The 20,860-nt window shown below is 39.5% G+C and overlaps 1 protein-coding gene across 2 annotated transcripts in view; it reads left to right on the top strand.

The window, feature by feature from the left end:
• The first annotated feature begins 1,216 nt into the window (after positions 1 to 1,216).
• Helz (helicase with zinc finger) overlaps positions 1,217 to 20,860 on the top strand; it is a 164,647-nt gene continuing 145,003 nt past the window's right edge. For both annotated transcript variants that reach the window (XM_071603620.1, XM_027946304.2), the window contains exons 1-3: positions 1,217 to 1,274; positions 2,568 to 2,623; positions 7,411 to 7,467. The gene's annotated coding sequence lies outside the window, so the exon portion shown is untranslated. The remainder of the gene's footprint in view (positions 1,275 to 2,567; positions 2,624 to 7,410; positions 7,468 to 20,860) is intronic.

Raw genomic sequence — 20,860 nt, forward strand, 5'->3', positions numbered from 1 at the left:
TCTAGGAAGAGAATGTGCATGGATTGAAGAACAAACCTCTGTTTCTGGGGGAACCTAGGCTACTGGATTGATGCCGGGATCTCTGCGACCCTAATAGGCGAGAGTGGTGAGCCCAGCAGATCGTCCGGGTTTCAGCCGGCTCGGGTTCTACTAGCAGCGCCCCGGGTCGCCGCAGGGCGACTCCGCATCCCCCCCCTTCCCCGCCCCCAAGCCACAGCGGCGCCCGCGCTCCACCCCTGGCCCGGCCGCCTGGGTTCGCTGTCCTGTAGGAACCAGGCAGGTGGACCGCTGCGGGAGCACCCTTCTCCTAGACCCTCCCGGGGACCCTCCCCCGGGCCCTGTCGCGCCTCCGCGCCCCGCCCCCGCAGTGGGCGACCGAGTTACCTGCGCCGGGAAGTCACAGTCCACAGCCCGGACTCTTAACGGGGAGGGTCCCGCGGAGCCCAAAGCCACATTCCAAGGGGAGGGGTCCCTACCTCTTTAGAGGGTCGCGGATCACATTACCGGCCGAGAGGAAGAGACGGCGAGAGGCAGAGTAAACAGGGGGTAAAAGTTGCATTTAGCTTATTGTTTTTTTTTTTTTTTTTTCCGGTTTTCCCCCAATCGCGCTTCGACGGCTGGTTGACCCGGGGATCCGGTGTCCGCCCAGTTCCCGCAGCCCGTGGCCCCGGCACGGCTTGCCTGCACGGAGGCCCCTTCCTGCCGCGCGGGTGCGGGAGCGGTGAGCGGGGCTGCGGGCGGCCCTGGCGACCCCCGCGAGGCTGTCCCAGGGGCGGGAAGCGCGGCGGCCGGAGCCCGCGCGGCGCTCGGAGCACCGGGACCGGGACGCTCACATGCGTGCGCATAAATCAGTCAGCGAGCAGTCGCCGCCGCCAGCGCCAGGGAATCCTCGGGCTGATTGAATGCAGACGTGGGGTGTCTGCCAGGGCAGGAGGGCGGCGGGGCAAAGGGAACCGGCGTGGAGGCCACGGTGGGGGAAGGGAGGCCAGGACCAGGAGACAAGAGAAAAGCCCAAAGCCACATTTTTAACCAGGGGCTGATTTTGAAATGCAAACTCCCGCGGGCGGGGAGGGGGCCGGGCCGCGGGCGCGGGGCCGACGGGCCACCCGCGGCAACTTTCCGGCGGGAGGTGCGGCCGGAGGGGGCGGCGCCGGCGGCGGGAGGCGGGAGTCGGGGGCCGAGGGGGGGAGTCACTTTAAAGGCTCTTTCTTACCCATAATGCTTTGTGGGGACGTTGACAAGTGGATCCAAGATGGCGTAGAAAGTAATGACAGGTAAGTCCTGACTTCCCCCTTCTCTGCTGCCGGGGCCGCTCCGCGAGCCGCCCGAGCCTTCTGGGGAGGGACCCTGACTCCCCTCCGGTGCCCCGAGCCCCGGGAGGCGCGGCCCCGGGGCGGGCCGGGGTCCTGGGCGGCCCGCGGCGGGGCCTGGGAAGCGGGGCTCTTCGAGGCGAGGCCCGGACGCTGGGGCTGTTTACAGCTTCTTCCCGTCCTCTGTCCCCTTCCCCTCCGCTGGGGGCCGCGGCGCCCGGGGCCCAGGCCGAGGCGGGGCCCTTGCACTCCCGGGCCGGGGGCCTGCGGGCAGCTGCTCTCCCGCACGGGCCACTCCGGGAGGGGGAGCCGAGCCTTGGTGCACGCTCCGCGCCTCCGGGTCGCCGCGGGGGGTGGGGAGCGTGCGGGCCTCCCACGCCCCGCTCGATTCCGCCCTCGGGGCTCGGACTTCCACCCGGCCGGGGCGGGGGTCTCGGGCGGGGGGCGTCGGGAAAAGTGGGTCAGGGGTGCGCCCCCTCCCCCGCGGAGGGCTCAGAGCCTAGGGGTCACTTTTGCCCCCTTCCCCGCCCCCTCCTCGGAAATGCTTACTGGCCCACAAGCGCATCAACAAAAATACAAACAAGATCTCTTCCTGGAGATTCCTCAAGAGTCCCCTTTGCAAGGGCTTTGAAGACTGCAGCGTTTCTGGAACTTTGATTCCTCTCTCCCAGTTTATTTGAGCTTTTTGCCTCCTGGCCTTTTTGCCTTCGTAGAGGGCTGGAAGCCAGGTCTTCGGATACTTCTTGGATTGGGATCTTTGGGTTTTGTTTGCGACTCAAGAATTGCCATTCTTTTCTCCCTTACAACTTTTCAGGCAAATCATTAATATGATAAAAAGTATAACTCTAAAGGTAGTGGGTTCCTGGAATGGGAGAAGGAGGAAGGAGTTATCTTGGCTAGTTTGTACTTAATTTTGCCCTCACTTAAACTCATATTAATGAGGTTTCTTCTTTTTAATTCTTTCAAAAAATTTTTTTGAAACTAAGATCAGTCAGTGCTGACAAAAGATGAACTTTCTTATGTTTTTGATTTTTAGAGCATTTTATAATCTATTCTTTTATCTTTTTTACCAAAAGGAAATGTTTTCATTTTAAGGCAAAAGAAACATTCATTTGCAAAGCTGCAGACTGTACCATTTTTGTAACTTTCCATTTGAAATTTAGATGCCCTTTCACTTCAGACTGATAAAATGTTTGCCACTGATAATGTCCATTACTGGTATTGTATAGACACATTTTACTTTTCTGTTTGCCTCAGGAATTGGATGAAGTAATTGATCACTAATGAACTACAGTGCTGGTGAGATGTGTAAGGTGAGACCACACAGTTAAACATGATTTCACTTGTTTCCTTCTGTATTTTAATCAACTTATAAAAGTAAGGCTGAAACTTAAGTAATTTGATGGGGCCATCTTTATTTTCCAAATATGTCACTCAGTCAAATGGGGTATGAGCAGGGCTAGATTTAGAAAGGAAAAATGTGTCAAATATCAATCTTTTCCAGGACTCCAACATACTCAAACATAGTAGAGTTTATCCAGAGCCAAATGTTATTTGCAGCTATCCTTGATCAGTGTCTTCTCCAGGGGTAATTATAGTTTGCCTCTTCAAATTTCTTTGTGTAACTTTAATTGGATGTCTTAATTTTGCTTGTTTTGATGTCCATTGTTTACTGTACGTTGAGTGTAAGTGATTATGTATAAGGGACTTGCATTTCCACAGTTTTTGGGACTTTTGTAAAGTATACCCATTCCATTGGAAATGATTATTTTAGGCAAGCCAGTCACTTATTTTATTTTCTTGTGGTATTGGGGATGGAACCCACAGCCTCACACATGGTATTCAGGTGCTCTATCATTAAACTGTATCCCCAAGCCCTTGGTTTTAATTTCTGAAAAATGGAATAGTACTTGTCTCTAATAATTATTTGGAAATGAAAATGATATGAAAGTGAATCCCACCCAACTTATTAGGGATAAGACTAGTTATTATTTTCTGGTCATATATGGTGTATGAATTTGTAATATTTTATTTTATTTTAACTTATCATGCTTTGAAATTAAAGGACATTAATATAGCATGAGTGAACAGCTTACATTCATTGCTATGGAGAGGGAGAGTTTACATTTTTCACAATCAGTTTTCTCACCTTGAGAAATATCTTATTATATTTGGTTCAGAAAAATGTAAGTAATTTTGGTTAATTAATTGGTTATTGCAGGGCTTTGTCTCATCCATTAACACATCTGGGCATCTGGACCTTGAAAGCCTCTTATGAACTTTTCATACCTATTATAATATCTAATGAAGAAGAATAGGCTGTGTTTTACTTTATTTTTCTAGATTGAGATGTATAATTGACATTTTGCCTTACACATACGTGTGCACCCACTCATGCAACCTTGGGAAAGAAAGGTGGACACAGACCAAGATTGTTTTTTAAGTGCACATGCCACATTAATTTGGGTTTGAAACTCAGCAGTGCTTATGTGTATTATATATAATTTTAATTCTTATTCTTGGCAGAGCAAATGTGGATTTTTGAATTTATTTTCAGTTTACAGGTAGAAGCATATTCATGCCTTAGACTTCCCAATTTGAACTTTTCATCTCATTTTTTTGAAATTTACAGATTATTCTGTGGAAAGGAACCAATGATCTGCCTTTTGCCTATAGAGATGTTCCTTTGTAGTCTGAAGCTGAATATTTAGTATTTGGTAATCTTGTATGGCTAGTGTTGAACTGTATCAGGATATTTCCATAGCCTTCACACATGAAGACTGGTGGGGTATTCACTTCAAAGTGAAGCTAATGTTTGGCCACCAAACAACTTGTTACACGGAGTATTCTAAAATGGGAAATACCATAGTATTGAAGGTTATGATGGAGTACAAGTCTGTGTCTTTGAGCTGAATAAAGACATATCTTTTTTAGTCTCTCCTTTTGGCTGGTAAGCTAGGACACTATTTTTAGGTAAGGCTGTATTTTTTGAGAGTCAGTACAGTCCTGAACTTCTTCATCAGCTGGCAAACTTTAATTTAGCAATTATTAGCAAGAAATTTCATTTTCTATTAGCATAAATATTCAGTTTATCTGGTCTTAATATCTGTATACATTCATGAACTGTCTAGTCTTTATTGGAGAGGGAATGATACCACAACAACAGGAGAAATCATTTCTCCTTGCAAAGAGCCTTGTGTAATTTAAAAATTTACAGAATATTCATGAAAGGCTAAGAATAGTGCAGAGGGACCCACAAGTAAGTAGACCAGATCTTATAAATGCATCTGTGTTCTCTGTTTAAGAAATAGGGTTGGCATTAATATTGAATGCAGATTAGTCCATGATTGTCCATCAGACTATATTTAAGATCCAAATACAGGCCCAGTATAAGAAATAAGGTCCTTTGCCTGTTCCAAAAATATAGAAAAAATTGGGCCAAGTTTTTCAACAAAAATTCCTCAAGAGTGGGAAGAACTGCTTATAACAAATTATTAGGATTGCTTATTTTCATAAACTTAGGTAAATGTATTTACAAGTGTAATTAGATTTCTAAGTAATATTTTGAAATATTTTCTAGAAATCTCATGGATGGAGAGTATGGCCAGACTAGCTTATGATTCATTTCAATTCATGGCTGTGTCAGGGTTACTTCTGTGGCATTGACTGCAAGAAGCATAAAACATGATTGCCTTATCACTTCCAGGGTGGCTGGGATAATGTTTTAAGTCATCCTGAACCTAATAGAGTTAATATTCCTGTTTTTTTTTTTTTTTTTTTTTAAAGAGAGAGAGAGAGAATTTTTTAATATTTATTTTTTAGTTTTCTGTGGACACAACATCATTGTTTTTTATTTTTATGTGCTGCTGAGGATCGAACCCAGCGCCCCGCGCATGCCAGGCGAGCACGCTACTGCTTGAGCCACATCCCCAGCCTCAATATTCCTCTTGTTAAGACTATTATAATATGAAGACTTTGTATATTTATGTAAATGCTTGTATATGTATAATGTATATAAACACATATATATCATATGATTATTTTGTTAAGCTTTTAATTATCTAAAAGAAATCCAGAGTTTTCCAACCTAAAACCAACAGTCATACCAATTTTTTTTTACTTTTGTAAATTGTATTGGGTCCATTTCTCTAAGAGCAGGAAATTGATAAAACAAAGTTTTCACAGAAGAAAGCAAACAGTCAAATTCAGATGTGCCAGAATATACTTAAAATATAGCACAGAAATAAAAATCACAAACATTCATGCTTCAGAATGGGTTGGTCAAAAAATATGCCATGCATTCTTTGAAGTATCTGATGATTAATAATTTTTTTAATCCAAAGCAAAATGAATATATAAACTTTATGATTTTTTATTTCTGTGCTGTATTTTAGGTGTTTATGGCACATCTGAATTTTCCTATTTGCTTTGTTTTGTGAAAATTTTCCTTGTGGGCTGGAGCTGTGGCTCAGTGGCAGAGTACTTGCCTTGTGTGCGTGAGGCACTGGGTCTGATCCTTAGCAACATTAAAAAAAAAAAAAAAAAAAGCAAGTAAAATAAAGACATGCTGTTCATTTATTTTATTTTATTTTTTAAGAGAGAGAATTTTATATTTATTTTTTAGTTATCGGCGGATACAACATCTTTGTTTTGTATGTGGTGCTGAGGATCGAACCCGGGCCCGCACGCATGCCAGGCAAGCAAGCTACTGCTTGAGCCACATCCCCAGCCCAATGCTGTTCATTTATAACTACAAAAAATTGAAATAAAAAATTTCTTGTTATGGTAGAAATATTCATGTCAGTAGGGAATATGTGTAACTAATGTAGTTAATTTTTTTTTTTTTTTTTTGGTGGTGGTGGTGATCAAACTTAGGGCCTTGAATTGTAATCCCAGCTCTTAAAAATTATGTTTATGCTAAAATCATGCTTGTGCCAGGTGTGAGGCTGAGGAAGGGGGATTGCAAGTTGGAGGCCAGCGTCAGCAACTTAGTGAGACCTTGCCTCAAAATAAAAAATAAGAACTGGAAATATATGTAGCTCAGTGATAAAGGGCTCTATGAGTTCAATCTCTAGTACCAAAAAAGAGGGAAAAACAAAAACAAAAACAACCAACAAAAAAACTCCACGTATGCAATGGTAAAAGAAGTTGAGTGTACCTAATTATGTAAAGTAAAAAAGGCACTCTCACAAAAAAAGGCCTTTGTTATCTGCCCTCTTCTAGTCCTGCTACCTTATGCTAACTATGGTAAAGAGCTGGGGTGTCATTTAGCTTTTGGAAGACCTCTCTGTTCTGAATATCTGAATGTATACTGTAGTAGTAAATGTAAAGTGAGAAGTTTGTAGAGATGGGGTCACTGAACTAAGAGTTGGATACTTTTCAGGGACTATTCTGTTCTTCTTTACTGTGATGTTAAGTTGTAATGATAATTAAACTGTCAGTTTAAGATAACTATAATTGAATTATTAACACTCAGACAATTAACTTTGTGGTCAGACTGGTAAAGTTTTGATTTGTTGATCTTCTAAAGAAATATTTGTGAGTTAAGTCTATGTAATCTTGGGGAGGGTGAGTACTGGTGGTAATGAGTTACCATCTGTTGAATTTTGTGATAAGCTGTCCAGTATATTTACTATGTTCTTTTTATAACTCATTATCTCCTTTAATTCTAGTAACAACTGACAAGACAGTTGTTATTTACAGTTTGCAAAGGGGGAAATTTAGATTTAGATGAGAGCAAACTAATGTAACATCATAAGACCAATAAAGTAGTGGAGGTGGTGATCCTTCTGGAAAGTCTGTGTTCTGCTGTCTCTAAGTAGTCTTTCTTATTTTCCAGAATCCAAGGAAATGTAGACCTGGAGAAATTGACTTGCCCAAGGTTATGCAGTTCAGTAGTAGCAAGGTTAAAGTAAGCTTTTATTTCCAGAAGGTTATCTTAGGATTTCTGGTCCACGGCTGGTTATGCTACATTTGATTGGCTTACTATAGACCCAAAGAACAGGTGCTGTGAATAGTGGACAGTAATGTTTCAGAACTGATAGAGCAGCTAGTGTTGTTTTGTACCAAATAATTAAAAGCTTCCTTCTTTCTCTTTCAGAAATTATAAAGAGCTCTGATGGGCTATTTGGGTGATACCCAGTGCAGTGAACTGCAGGTGAGTAAGGTTTAGGAGAACATTCTTTAGACAGAAAAAGAAAAACCATGATAATGCCTGAAAAAGAGCAAGAGAGACTTTATCTTGTCCAGAATGTCTGACCGGCTGGGCGGTGTGTAGACAGTAATCCCAGCCTACTTCCGAGGCTGTGGCAGGAGGATCACAAATTCAAGGCCAACCTCAGCAACTTAGTAAGACCCTGTCTCAAAACAAAAAATAAAAAGGACTGGGGATGTAGTTCAGGGATGGAGTGCCCCTGCATTCCATCCCCAAACAATAAGGAAAAAAAAAGTGGTTAAAAATGATGAGGTGGAGGGGCTCGGGATGTGGCTCAAGTGGTAACGTGCTCGCCTGGCATGTGAGAGGCACTGGGTTCGATCCTCAGCACCACATAAAAATAAAATAAAGATATTGTGTCCACCTAAAACTAAAAAATAAAAATAAAACATTAAAAAAAACAAAAAAAACGATGAGGTGGAGCCGGGTGGAGTGATACAGGGCTTAGTGAAGCTGTTATAACCTGGGATGTGGACCTAACTGACTGGATGATGAACAAGCCTTGAAGACTCTGCCTGCTGCTTTGTCAGACCAGTTGGAAGAGAAGTTCCAGTAGGTTAATCTTCCACTTCTGTTCTGAATGAGTAACTGCACTGGGGCTCAATCTGTCTGCATGTGATTGGAACTAGAAAGGTCCTTTAGCTTTTGTGTCAACATTCTTGAGTGCTAATCACTCTGTGCTCTGATGAACTTGGTTAAGTGTTTAATTGTTTTTATTGTTATCTGTCATGAGCCTTGGGTCCTGAATGACTATATGTGCACATTTTTGAGAACCTAAACACTGAGAATATATCACTAGGAACTAAAGGTTGGACTTTTTTTTTTTTTTTTAATTTGTTTCTTTTGCCTTTATTTCTGTGAAGGTTGGACTTTTTTATTAATGGTCTCACTGCCTCCATCTGTGCTATAAACACTTCAAATTATTTATCTTTTCCTGAAATACCTGGTAATTAAAGACAGTTTATTATTTCACACTAATTAATCTTCTTGGTTTATTATAATCTTAGTCTTTCAGTATTAAAAATATAAAATGGTAACACTGCAAAAAAAATAGAAGCCTTTCCATGTTATCCTTGTGAGGCATCAGTGCTATGTTTTTTCCTTTCTTTTGGCACTGGGGATGGAACCCAGGGCTTCCTTTATTCGAGGCTGGGGCACTGTATCACTGAGCTACACTCCAAGCCCCAACTTTATTTCTTGTTGTCTTTTCAACACTAGTCTTTTGTTAGACATTGCTATCTTCAGAAAGCTTCAGCTCTTAGGAAAATAACTTGCCATCTTGCCTTTTGAACTCTGGCTGGTAAGAGTTTCAAGGACCTTGAAACTACTAGCTGCTGAGGACTGGGGTCATCATGACCAAGGGGAGCGTGAAAGGCCAGAGTGAGCAGTGGAAGGGGCGGGTTGGTCTCTTCTAGAGGCCTGGTGGCTCTCTGTTTCCTAAGTATGCTAAAATTTGGAACTCTCTTTTTTTTTTTCCCCTTTTTTTGGGGCACTGATGGGGATTGAACTCAGTGCCTCGTGCATACTAAACAAACACTGAGTTACATCTCTAGCCCCTGCTGAACTTTCTTAATGTTAAATATGTTGATATTAAATAAATTGTCCACAGTTGGTTTCCTTCCTGGCATTCCATTTTAAAATTACATACCTTTAATTCATTTTTATTTATAGTATATAATAATTTGATATTTTAAAAACTTATTAGATTATGAATCATTTCTATGTAATAGGTTTCAGAGTTTAATTTATGTGGAAAGGTTGCAGAAATAATCTTATCAAATCATGCTCCCATAATTTACCTAAATTTTTTATGTAGTTATTTATGTTGCTGGATAGTTTTCAGTTAATACTTTAATGTACCTTATTTTAGATATTACTGTTTTTTTTCTGACTATATCTCTAGGATAAATTTTGGGTTGTATTATTATCTTAAAGGATATGAATGTTTTTATGGCTTTTGATGTATATTGTCATACTGTTTTCAAGGGTGTTATACCAATGTGTAGTCCTAGCAGACATGTAAGTATACCTATTTTACTATGATGGGTAGAAGTCCATTTTTTTCCCCCCAAGTTTTTTTGCTAATAGTGTAAAATGGTACTTGTATTTAATCGATCCATAATGTTGAATTTAACTAATTTGAGTCTTGTTTATTCATATCCTTTGCTATATTATGTGGTAAACTATTGGTATGGTCTTGGTGGGGTGGTAAGGCAGGAATAATCAGCGAATGGATAGGGAATTATTAGAAAGATAAATACAGCATGGTCAGTAAAAGTGTTAATAAGAGTTTGGTCTCAATGGTAAGTGATCTTGGGAATGTAGTGGGAGGGGAAGAGATGGATTATTCCAAGATTCACCTCAGCAAGTATTTGTTGGGTGTTCACTGACCTCCATATACTGTGTTGTGTCCTCTGAGTGATTTTCAGGTTGTTGTCAAGGCATATGTTGGGCTGAAGGAGAGGACTACTTGATTCTTAACCAGTTAGGGGTTCTGGCTTCTGTTGTCCCTTTGTGGCTGCTTGTAGGGCTGAGAAGACCACTGCTGTCTAGGACATCTTTAACTCATGGCATACTCTTTGAGAAGCTCTGTTCTGAGGGATGCAAAGATAAATAAAACATAAGTTGGTCTGATAAGGAACTAATCATCTGGTGGAGAGAATAAGGCCACCTCTCAAATGAAACAACTAATAGGAATTTGATATGTGCTAAAAGGGGTTCAGACAAGGCATTTAGGGATTAAGTGGGGGAGCAATATTGCCCCCTTGGGGATATTAGGGAATTCTTCAGCTGAAGAGGTTGCATGTAAATTGCATGAAAATGAGCAGCAGTAAAAAGAGGGTACTCTAGAGGGAAGTCTTGGGGAGGTGTGGCAAATTGAATGTCAGGAAACTGTATATCCAAATTACCTCCATCCTGGGATACATAAAGGACCCAAGTGGATGGTGAAACTGCCAGTGGGTCAGGGCTGGATGAGCGTCTTAAGTGTCAGACCAAGGATGAGAATGCTGGATCTGTAGGGAGCAGTTGAGGGACAGGGACTCTAGTTGGGTTCATAGTAGTAGGTGGGGTAAAGTAGGTGGGGAGCAGTCAGTTCTATATCTCAAGTCAGAGATGAGGTTGCAGTTGTGATGTCTGGGGAGCCAGCAAGAATGGGACTGCGAATTGAGAAGTCAGGAGAAAGAACAGGCCTTAGGGATTTCAGACAGAGAGATAATGAATTTGAGTGTTGAGTTTTAAGGCGCACTAGCACAAAGTTGAAATCCGAATTCTTTCTTATAGGTTTTTGTTTTTGGAACTGGGTACTTAACCACTGAGCCTCATCCCCAGCCCTTTTTATTTTTTGAGACAGGGCCTTAGGAGTTGCTGAGGCTGGCTTTGAACTTATGATCCTCCTGCTTCAGCCTCCTGAGTTGCTGAGAGTACAGGCCTGTGCCACTGCGCCTGGCTCAGAATTTTAATCCTAGAAAAAACTTGAGTGATTTGTTAGGCAATAGCTACGAAAGTTGGGGCCCCTGGAGATAGGCTTCCCAATAACCAGTCCAGGTAGAAGTAATTTGATGACCCTAAATTTTGTGTATTTGCAAGCAGGGAGAGTTGAATGTTTTAATGGGGTGTGTTCTAGGCTTCTGGAAGGGGTTTACAATGAAGAGAAGTAGTATTAACTCCAGAATTCCTGTGCTGCCTTAGCTTTGTGTCTTTGGGTTAATTAAGTCTCCTGAGACTTAAGTCTTTTTGTTACTCATGACAATAAAACTTGTTGCTTGTTGGAAATTATAAAAAACAGATGAATAATTTAAAAAACTATAATCCTACCACCCAGAGATATCTACTTATTATTATTATTATTATTATTATTATTATTTTTGTAGTCCTGGGGATTGAACCCAGTGGCGCTCTAACACTGAATTACATCCTCAACCCTTATAATTTTATTTATTTATATTTTTTGGGGTACCAGGGATTGAACCCAAAGACACTTGGCCACTGAGCCACATCCCCAACCCTTTTTTGTATTTTATTTAGAGACAAGGTCTCACTGAGTTGCTTAGCACCTCATTGTTGCTTAGGCTGGCTTTGAACTCACAATCCTCCTGCCTCAGCCTCCTGAGCCACTGGGATTGTAGGCGTGTGTGCCACCATGCTCGGCTTCAACCCTTTCAACTTTTTAAAGAAAATTTTGATACAGGCTCTTACCAGGTTGCCCAGACTGGCCTTGAACTTGGGATTCTCCTGTCTCAGCCTCCTAAATTGTTAGGATTATAGGCACCACCATGATCAGCTTCTACTTTTATTTTTAATAAACTTTAAATTTTGTAATAATTTAGATTTATGGAAAAAGCTATTAATATTGTTGTTAACATTTTACATTTCTATGGCACATTTATGAAATCTGAGAAACCGTCATTGACGTTACTATTAACTAATTTTCATACTTTCATTTGGGTTTAACTAGTTTTTCCACTAAATGTCCTTTGCTCCAGAATTATCCAGATCCCACATTGTAGTTATCATGTCTTGATCTCGGTGCTGTGACAATTTCTCCACATTTCTCTGGTGGTCATGGCAGTTGAGGAATACTGGTCAGGTATTTCCTAAAATGCCCCTACATTTAGACTTGTCTGATGTTTTCCTTATGATTAGACTGGAGTTATATACTTTTGGGAAAGAAATAATTTTAAAATATTTTCTTATTATTTCTGTTTTTTAATATAAATATTTAATACATAGTCATATATTTTACAAAAATGACATTACACGCTGGGCATGGTGGCACACACCTGTAATCCCACTGGTTTGGTAGGCTGAAACAGGAGGATTGCTAGTTCAAAGCCAGCCTTAGCAACATCGAGGTGCTAAGCAACTCAGTGAGACCCTGTCTTTAAATAAAATACAAAATAGGGCTGGGGATATGGCTCCATGGTTGAGTGTCCCTGAGTTTAATTCCTGGTATTCCACCCCCCCCCCCAAAAAAAAAAAAATGACATTACAGACCATATGTTTTATAATCTGCTTTTAAAAAAACTTACTCACAGTGAGGGGCAGTGGCACATGCCTGTAATCCCAGTGGCTCAGGAGGATCAGGAGTTCAAAGCCAGCCTCAACAGTCACGAGGCACTAAGCAACTCAGTGAGACCCTGTCTCTAAATAAAACACAAAATGGGGCTCAGTGCAGAGTGCACCTGAGTTCAATCCCCAGTACCCCAAAACAAGCAAACAAACAAACAAACAAAAAAACCAAAACAACTTACCCACAGGATTTTATATATGCAATTTTGTAACTTTATATCTTCCCGGTGACCTCTATTCTTCACACTCTGTAGGAAACTTTTGTCCTTTCAAACATCTGATCTAAAAGTGTAGTTCTCTAAAGCAATCTATTGGTAGGTTGAAGATGGCTTTTAAGAGTGGGTGGTGGTGTACTTGTTTTAATTATGTAGTTGGCTCTCTGATACTGATTTATGTTTCATTAAAAAAGCTCAACTATTTTGAATTAGGATGTGATTACTTATCTATACACATGATCTGGGACTGAAAATGAAGACATCCAAAGAATAGAAAATGTTTTTTATAATAATAATTTTCTTAGCAAGTAGCAACATTTTCAAGAATTCATTCTCTTAGTGTAATTTGTTTACTTCTCAAATATGAGTTTTTGTTTATGAAAAATATATATTTATCAATCTATTGATTAATAAACATGTTGAATGATTTGGGAGGAAGTGCAGATTCTTTTAATTAATTAATTTTTTGGTACTGCGGGTTGAACTTGGGCACTTGCCCACTGAGCCACATGCCCAGCCCCATTTTGTATTTTATTTAGAAACAGGGTCTTACTGAGTTGCTTAGCGTCTTGCCATTGCTGAGGCTGGCTTTGAACTGGCGATCCTCCTGCCTCAGCCTCCTGAGCTGCTAGGATTACAGGCATGTACCATTGAGCTCTGCAGGAAGCTCAAATTCTTTAGGAAATAATTTGGAATTACTGAAACTAAGAAGGCTGGGCTGTTGTCAGAATTTTGGAATTTCTGAAAAATGATTCAAGAAAAATCAAATGGATAGATGAGGGAAAAAATAAAAAAAATTTTTTTGGGGGGCTACAGTGGATTGAACTCAGGGGCACTTGAGTACTCAGCCACATCCCTAGCCCTATTTTGTATTTTATTGAGAGACAAGATCTTACTGAGTTGCTAAGTGCCCAACAGTTGCTGAGGCTAGCTTCAGACTCTGGAGCCTTTCGAATTAGAGGCTTTCGCAACTGTGGCTGGCTTCAAATTTAACTGTTGAAAATTTAGTTTTTCATTATCAGTTTAGTCACTAAAATAGTGAAGGTCCACCAGGATATTTCTTTCATGTCTGTAAATCATTTTGCTTTGTTATACTGAAGTCCACTTATTTTGGGATTTAAGAGAATTTGCCTGTTAATGAAAGATTATTCAAGGTAGAAAGTAGTTGGTGATCTTAGTTTAGTTTCTCTCAATAGGCTCAGTCTTTCTTAATCTTATTGCATACCCAGTGGTTTATGTTTTGGAGAAAAGTGCAAGTCTAGCTGCGTATTACGGTACACTAAATAAAACTTTGCAGAATATTTTGCCTATGCATCCCATAGAATTATCATAAAAGCAGGTAAATTTAAAGATGATAACAACATTCCTCCTTATAGTTTAGCATTCTAATGGGACTGAATTTGGTACTGGACAGTTCTTGGAATGCTTGGCATTCCAGTTATTTTAGGTCATCTATTTGGGAAATTCAATTAAAGTCCTTATTGAATGGTTTAAGTGAGTTGGATGGTTGTCCTAGGGATAAAAATGACATAGAAAAGCATCTTATACAATACATTTAATCCAAGATAGTAGATGATTTAAGAGGCCAAATAATTCTGTAGGCAGTACTGTTGGTTTTAGAAGGAGAGTATTTTAGAGAAGTAGGCCTTAAAAGTTTCATTAAAAGCTGGGTAGGATGTAGGTCCAAGCAGGGAGGAAGGATGTTCTGGACAGAGGAAACAGCATTGTCAGAGTGTCAGAGGCCTGACTGTATTGGGAGGTCTGTGTGGGGAGTTGTGGGAAAGTTAGGTTGTGGCAAGATTGTGGATGGCCCAGATACCTGGTAATGAGCTGGAACACTATTTTGTAGGTGTTTTGTAATCATTGTGTCATATCTAGAGTAATGGTTCTTAACTTTTTTCCTCCCAGAGGAAGCATGATACTTTAACCACATTGTCTCACCATAGCCCTGATAAGCTTTCCTCACTCCACTGGGCTGGGTTGTATGGGTTATTTTAGCAATTGATCAATCTGGCTTTTCTTTCCTTGATTGCAACACACTTAATTTCTAGTATGATGTTGTTTCACAATAATAATTGAGTTTCTATAGGGAAAATAATAATATAACTGGGCACAATGCACATCTATAATCCCAGCAGTTTGGGAGACTAAGGCAGGAAGATTGCAAGTTCAAGGCCAGCCTCAGCAACTTAGTGAGATTCTATCTTAAAATACAAAAAGGGCTGCGGATGTAGCTCAGTGGTAAAGTGGATTTGATTGAATACCTGGATCCTGGAATACATAAAGGAAACCCTTCCTCCCCTGCCAAAAAAAAAAAAAAACAAACAAAAAGGTAGAAAATAATAATAGGTTAGGCAGAGTAAAGGCAAAATACTAACTTTTAAAAACATGAATCTCCAATTTTTTCAGTAGTCTTTTAAAATTTTTGTTCTGTTTGTAAAGAGACATTATATTTATATTTTAAATTTTTCTGTTTTATTATTCATATAGTCTAATAAGTAAAGCTAGTTTGGGATACGATTAAGAACTAGTTATGGCTGGACATGATGGTACATGCCTGTGATATCTGCTACTCAGGAAGACTGAGGCAGGTGGATCCCAAGTTCAAGGTCAGCTATGGATGTGAGTAATTTCTGTTAAAAAAGAAAGGAGAGTGGTGATATTTAGCATAAAAATGTTTACAAATGCAGTCTGATTCATTTGACCTAAGTTAGTTATGATGTAGAAAATTTTTGTCCTAAAAGAAATAAACATGTAAGACAGAGATGCAGAGATCATCCTTGTTTTAGATTGAAGAAATTTTAGTTACTACTGTGGCTCCAGGTATTAGATCACTCTTTATTTATATTCCTTGAAGCTTGTCTCTAATCAAATAAAGGATTTAAATCTTTTGAAATTAAAGAGGACCATGACTGCATTAATAAGAAAAGTTAATTTAAGGACTATAACTGCTTTTTAAATAAAAATACATTTTATGACTTAGTTTCAAGGTGGTTATTCTCTTACTGTCCTAGACAGAGGTTCATGATGGGAAGAGAATGATACCTTCTCCGTCATCTGTCACTGAAAATGTCTTGGTCCCGACCAGTCTGCCTAGTGCCTCTGTGGTATACTATTGATTTCATTTTTCTTCCAATATTTACATTTGGTCCTGGACCAAACATCTAGCTATGATGGCATTCTTCAAAAGTATTCTGTTTTGTGCCAAATGAACTCATTGATTCTTCTGTTTGGAAATCTTCTTTCTGAGGCTTCATTCTTGCCTCTAAAACCTACATACAAGGAAAGGAATTGCTTAGATTTGCCATTTATTAGTAGTGCTTATTCTTCTGTATCTGCTTCTTCCAGAAATTGAAAAGCCACACAAATTGTGACACTGAAATTCATATTGAGAAATAATTTTAAAAATTTCATCTTTAAAAATTGACATACTGGGGCTGAGGTTGTGGCTTAGCGGTAGAGAGCTTGCCTAGCATGTGCGAGGCCCTGGGTTTGATCCTCAGCACCACATAAAAATAAATAAATAAAAAAAGATTAAAAAATAAAATTGACAGATTGTAAATTGACTTTCTTTTGTTGAACAGTTTTATTTAACGTGTAGTTTGTACAACCATTCATCACAATCATAGAGGAGCATCATCATCCCAGAAGCTTCCCTCTTTAGCCAATGATTCTGGCAAGCCATTAATCTGATTTGTAGCCCTATAGTCTGTCTTTTTGAGAATGTCTTATATATGGGATCATGCAGTATGTAAACTTTTGGGATCAGTTTCTTTTACTCAGAATAATGTTTTTGAGATTGATCCATGTAATTACATGTATTGCAAAGTTATTCCTTTTTATTGGTGAGTAGTTTTCCATTGTGTAGAGGTATCATGGTTTGTTTGCCCATTTTATCATTAAATTATATTTGTTTCCAGTTTTTAGTGATTATGAATAAAGCGCCTATAAACATCTGAGTACAATTTTTTTTGGTATCCAGTATTGAACCCAGAGGTGCTATACCACTGAGCCACATTCCTGGCCCTATTTTGTATTTTATTTAGAGACAGGGTCTCAGAGTTGCTTAGTGCCTTGCTTTTGTTGAGGCTGGCTTTGCAATCCTCCTGTCTCAGCCTCCCGAGCTGCTGGGATTACAGGTGTGAACCACTGTGCCCGGCTTCTGAGTACAAATTTTTATGTGAACATAGTTTCATTTCTCTAGGGTAACTGGTTATCAAGAGGGATTGTTGGATAGGGTAGTGCATTGACTTTATAAGAAACAGGCTGAGGCAGGAGGATCGCAAGTTCAAGGACAGCTTCAGCAATTTAATGAGGCACTAGGCAACTTAGCAAGACCCTGTCTCAAAACAAAAAAATAAAAAGTGCTGGGGATGTGGCTCAGTGGTATAGCGCCTCTGGGTTCAATTGCTGTTACCAAAAAAAAAAAAAGATACTACAAATCTAGAGTGACTGTACTATTTCCTATTCCTCCTCATAATGCATGAGCCTCCCAGGCACTCCGCATGATTTGTTGTTACCAGTATTTTATTTTATTGTTTTTATTGTTTTTTTAAAACAGTGCTGTGGATTGAACCTCAGGGCCTTGTGCATGCTACAAAAGCGTTCTACAACTGAGCTACCCCCAGCCCAACAACATCTTAAATTTATTTATTCTAATAGGTATGTAGTGGAATCAAATTATGGCTTCAATTTGCATTTCCCTGATGGCCAATATGTTGAATATCCTAGTATGTGAAAGTTTTCTGTTTTGAACATCTTTTTATTTGCATATTTGCCATCATTATATTCTCTTCATGGAGTGTTTATTGAAATCATTTACCTAGCTTTTGACTGGGTTTTATTTTTTGTCCATTTATGAGAGTTCTATTTTATTTTTTGGTACTGGTGATTGGCCCTAGGAGTGCCCTAGCACTGAGTTACATCCCCGTACCTTTTTATTTTTTACTTTGAGCCAAGGTCTTGCTAAGTTGCTGAGACTAGCCTTGAACTTGCGATCGTCCTGCATAAGCCTCCTAAAAGGGAATTCTTTATGTATTCAAATACAAGTCCTTTATCAGATATGTAATTTGCAAATATTATCTCGCATTAGCTTGTCTTTTCATACTCCCAACAGTGCCTTTCATAGTGTAAAAGTGTTTAATTTTGATAAAAGTTCAGCATATCAATTTTGTTCTATTGTTGGATTGTGTTAAAATGCATTGATTTTAAAACAAGTTTCTGTTCTACAGAAGTGATAAAGAGTAATTTAGTAATGGGAATGTTCTCATTAAGTTGACTTTTCTGGAATAGTGCTAAAATGACAAAATGTCACCATTTTATGGAAACATGATGCTAATTAATATACTCCTTAGACTTTGGGGCACATAGGATTTTACTTAATTGAAGGAAATGATTAGCTTAGGGGTGTGTGTGTGTGTGTGTGTCTCATGCTTTTTAGAATGGCAATCACTAATAATATGGTTAATGTTGGCATGCTTTTATAAGGTAGAGCTGTGTGGGAAATTAGTCTTTAACTCTGTTCCAGAGTTAAAACGGTATCATTTTCCAGTCACTTTTTGTCCTTTTGGGACTGCCTGAGTTTGCTTTTGCTCATTGGAACAGCATTCGATTGATTGCTTGGAGGCTCAGAATTAGTGTGATGGGTAAAAGTAGGAGCTGTATCAGAGCATCTAGATTTGAATACTGCCCTTTTCATTTACAGTGCAATTAATTGTAGGTGAGTACCTTAACTCTATGCTTTAGTTTCCCCATCTGTGAATGGGAATGATAACAATAATAACAATAATATCCCTCTTATAGGGTCTTTTTGAGGTTGAAGTTAGATTCATAAATGCAGTCTTTTTGTCAGCATCTGGCACACTGTAAATATTCAGTAAGTGCTTGCTGTTATAACTGAGGTAGCTTTATAATAAAGTTGGTAAGACAAATGCATTGGAATTATGTTTTCCAGAGGTAGAATAACAAAATATCACACTTAGCTATTTGTCTCCCATGCCCACTTATTTTTTTTCTTAATACTTATTGTTATTAGTAATCAATGAATCATGACCAATGTTATTAATAATCATGTCTATACACTGTTCTACAGGACCATTACCAGCTCATTTGGTACTAATCAAATTCTATCTCAGTGAGTTAGGACTCTCTTGATTCCAACTGTCTGAAATATCAACTTAAGCTATTAATCTGGTTTAAGATGGAAAGAAATTTCTTGGCTCATTTAATTGTAATGTCTAGGTATATCTGGCTGGATTCATGGCTCAAGTAATATCATCTGGACCCAGTTTCTTCCCATGAATAAACTGTTGTTTCCTCTGTAGACTTCAGTTGCAGCCATGTTAGAAAGATGGCTGCAGTATTTAAACCCCTGTAGCTTTTCAAATTTTAGATTTAGAAGGAAAGAGCACCTGTCTCTTTCCCAGAAACCTTAGCAAAAGTTTCATGCTGTCTCATTGGCTCTTATGGGGTCATATGTGTACTCTGAGCTAGTCCCTATGTTGAGGACTGTGAGGCTCTGGTTGGCCAGTTTTGATCACATGTCACTCCTGAACCCCTAGTGAAGTTAACTCCTCTGGAACCACATGGATGGAATCAGAAAGAGGTGAATTCTCCAAGGGAAATCCTGGACCTTTATTACCAGGAAAGGGAATGATACTGGGCTGTAAAACAACTAAAGTTTATTGCATGATATTAGTCTCTTTTATAGGTCAGCAATAGATCAGAGGAGTTAATGGATTTGGATTAGTGTCTTGGTTTCTGATTCCAGCTTTCTTGCCCATGAAGTCGCATTCTCCAAGTAAATATTTTGCACAGGGGTAGGATTTTCAGATAGTTACAGTGCTTTATATGTTTCTGGTGAAAGTTTTGAATAATTTTTTACTAGGAAGAGAAAGAATCAAGGCACATGGAGTAGACATCAGTAATGGGCAATTGTGTGCTTCTCCCTACATTGTTGTTCTTAATGTGATTTTCATTCTCTGCACCTCTCTGTCCCCATGAGAGAGACTTATAGATCTAGGTTGGTCTGTGTCCAACAGCTACTTCCAGGCACCAGGATCACATGCTGTAACTATGGATTTATCTGTGTATTCTAGACAAGGACGTCCACTCCACAGTAAAGTGTACCTGGAGCTGTCCTCATGTGGAAGCAGTTCTAGACCTGTAACTTCTTACTCTGTATAATACATTTTAACATAGCCTGGGATATTTTCTCACTTTGATTTTGACTGGCAGGTTTTATTTTCTGTTAGAGAAGGCATTTTAGCTTCTTCAGAGTGTGTGTAGCAAGGTCATGCTGTGTTCTGAAAAACCAGAAGAAACAGTTAGAGACCTGCCTTGACTGTTATCCTTGCTATAGCAAACTATTTGTAAAACTAATTATTAGGGCCTGATTAACAAAGGTTATTGTGGTAAAACAATAATAATTCTGAGGTAGGCATCTGAACCTAATGTATCAGAGACATTAACTCTGTAAATTACATCATTTCCCTCCAAAGTTCCTGAAGTTAATAATAGTTTGCCCCTAATTTCTATTTATGTATTAAAGTTATTAAGCTCTCTCTGGCTAATATTTCGTGACTAATGTTGACAGTTGTCTTTTATATTGCCAGTTTTAGGGTTAAGCTCATCTTTATCGGTGGCATATGAATGCACATAATTTTCCAATGGCTATTTTTGCATAATCATTGCCTGTTTAGTGAGATGGAGAAAATAGGTGAAAACAACTTTTTTTCATCAAGTAGGTAGTTACATAGAATAATAATATTTTCTGTAATTACAGTATTATATGTCGAGATTTATAAAGTGGCTTCCACTTTATGTAAATTGAAGACATGGAAGTTTAGGGAAATAAACAATTCTGCCACTTACTGAGCACCTATTATGTGTCAAGCATTCCTTTTTAAGCACTTTATACATGTTCTTTCACTTAATCCTTACACTAACCCTAGGAGGTAGGTATTTGTTGTTTCCTCACTTTTTTAGAGGTGAGCAAGTGAAGATACTCAAGTCATCCCCCCAGGCCTTGTCCCTGGTGAGTGGTGGGTGTC

This window comes from Marmota flaviventris, chromosome 17 (assembly GCF_047511675.1).
Source record: "Marmota flaviventris isolate mMarFla1 chromosome 17, mMarFla1.hap1, whole genome shotgun sequence".
Lineage (NCBI taxonomy): Eukaryota > Metazoa > Chordata > Mammalia > Rodentia > Sciuridae > Marmota > Marmota flaviventris.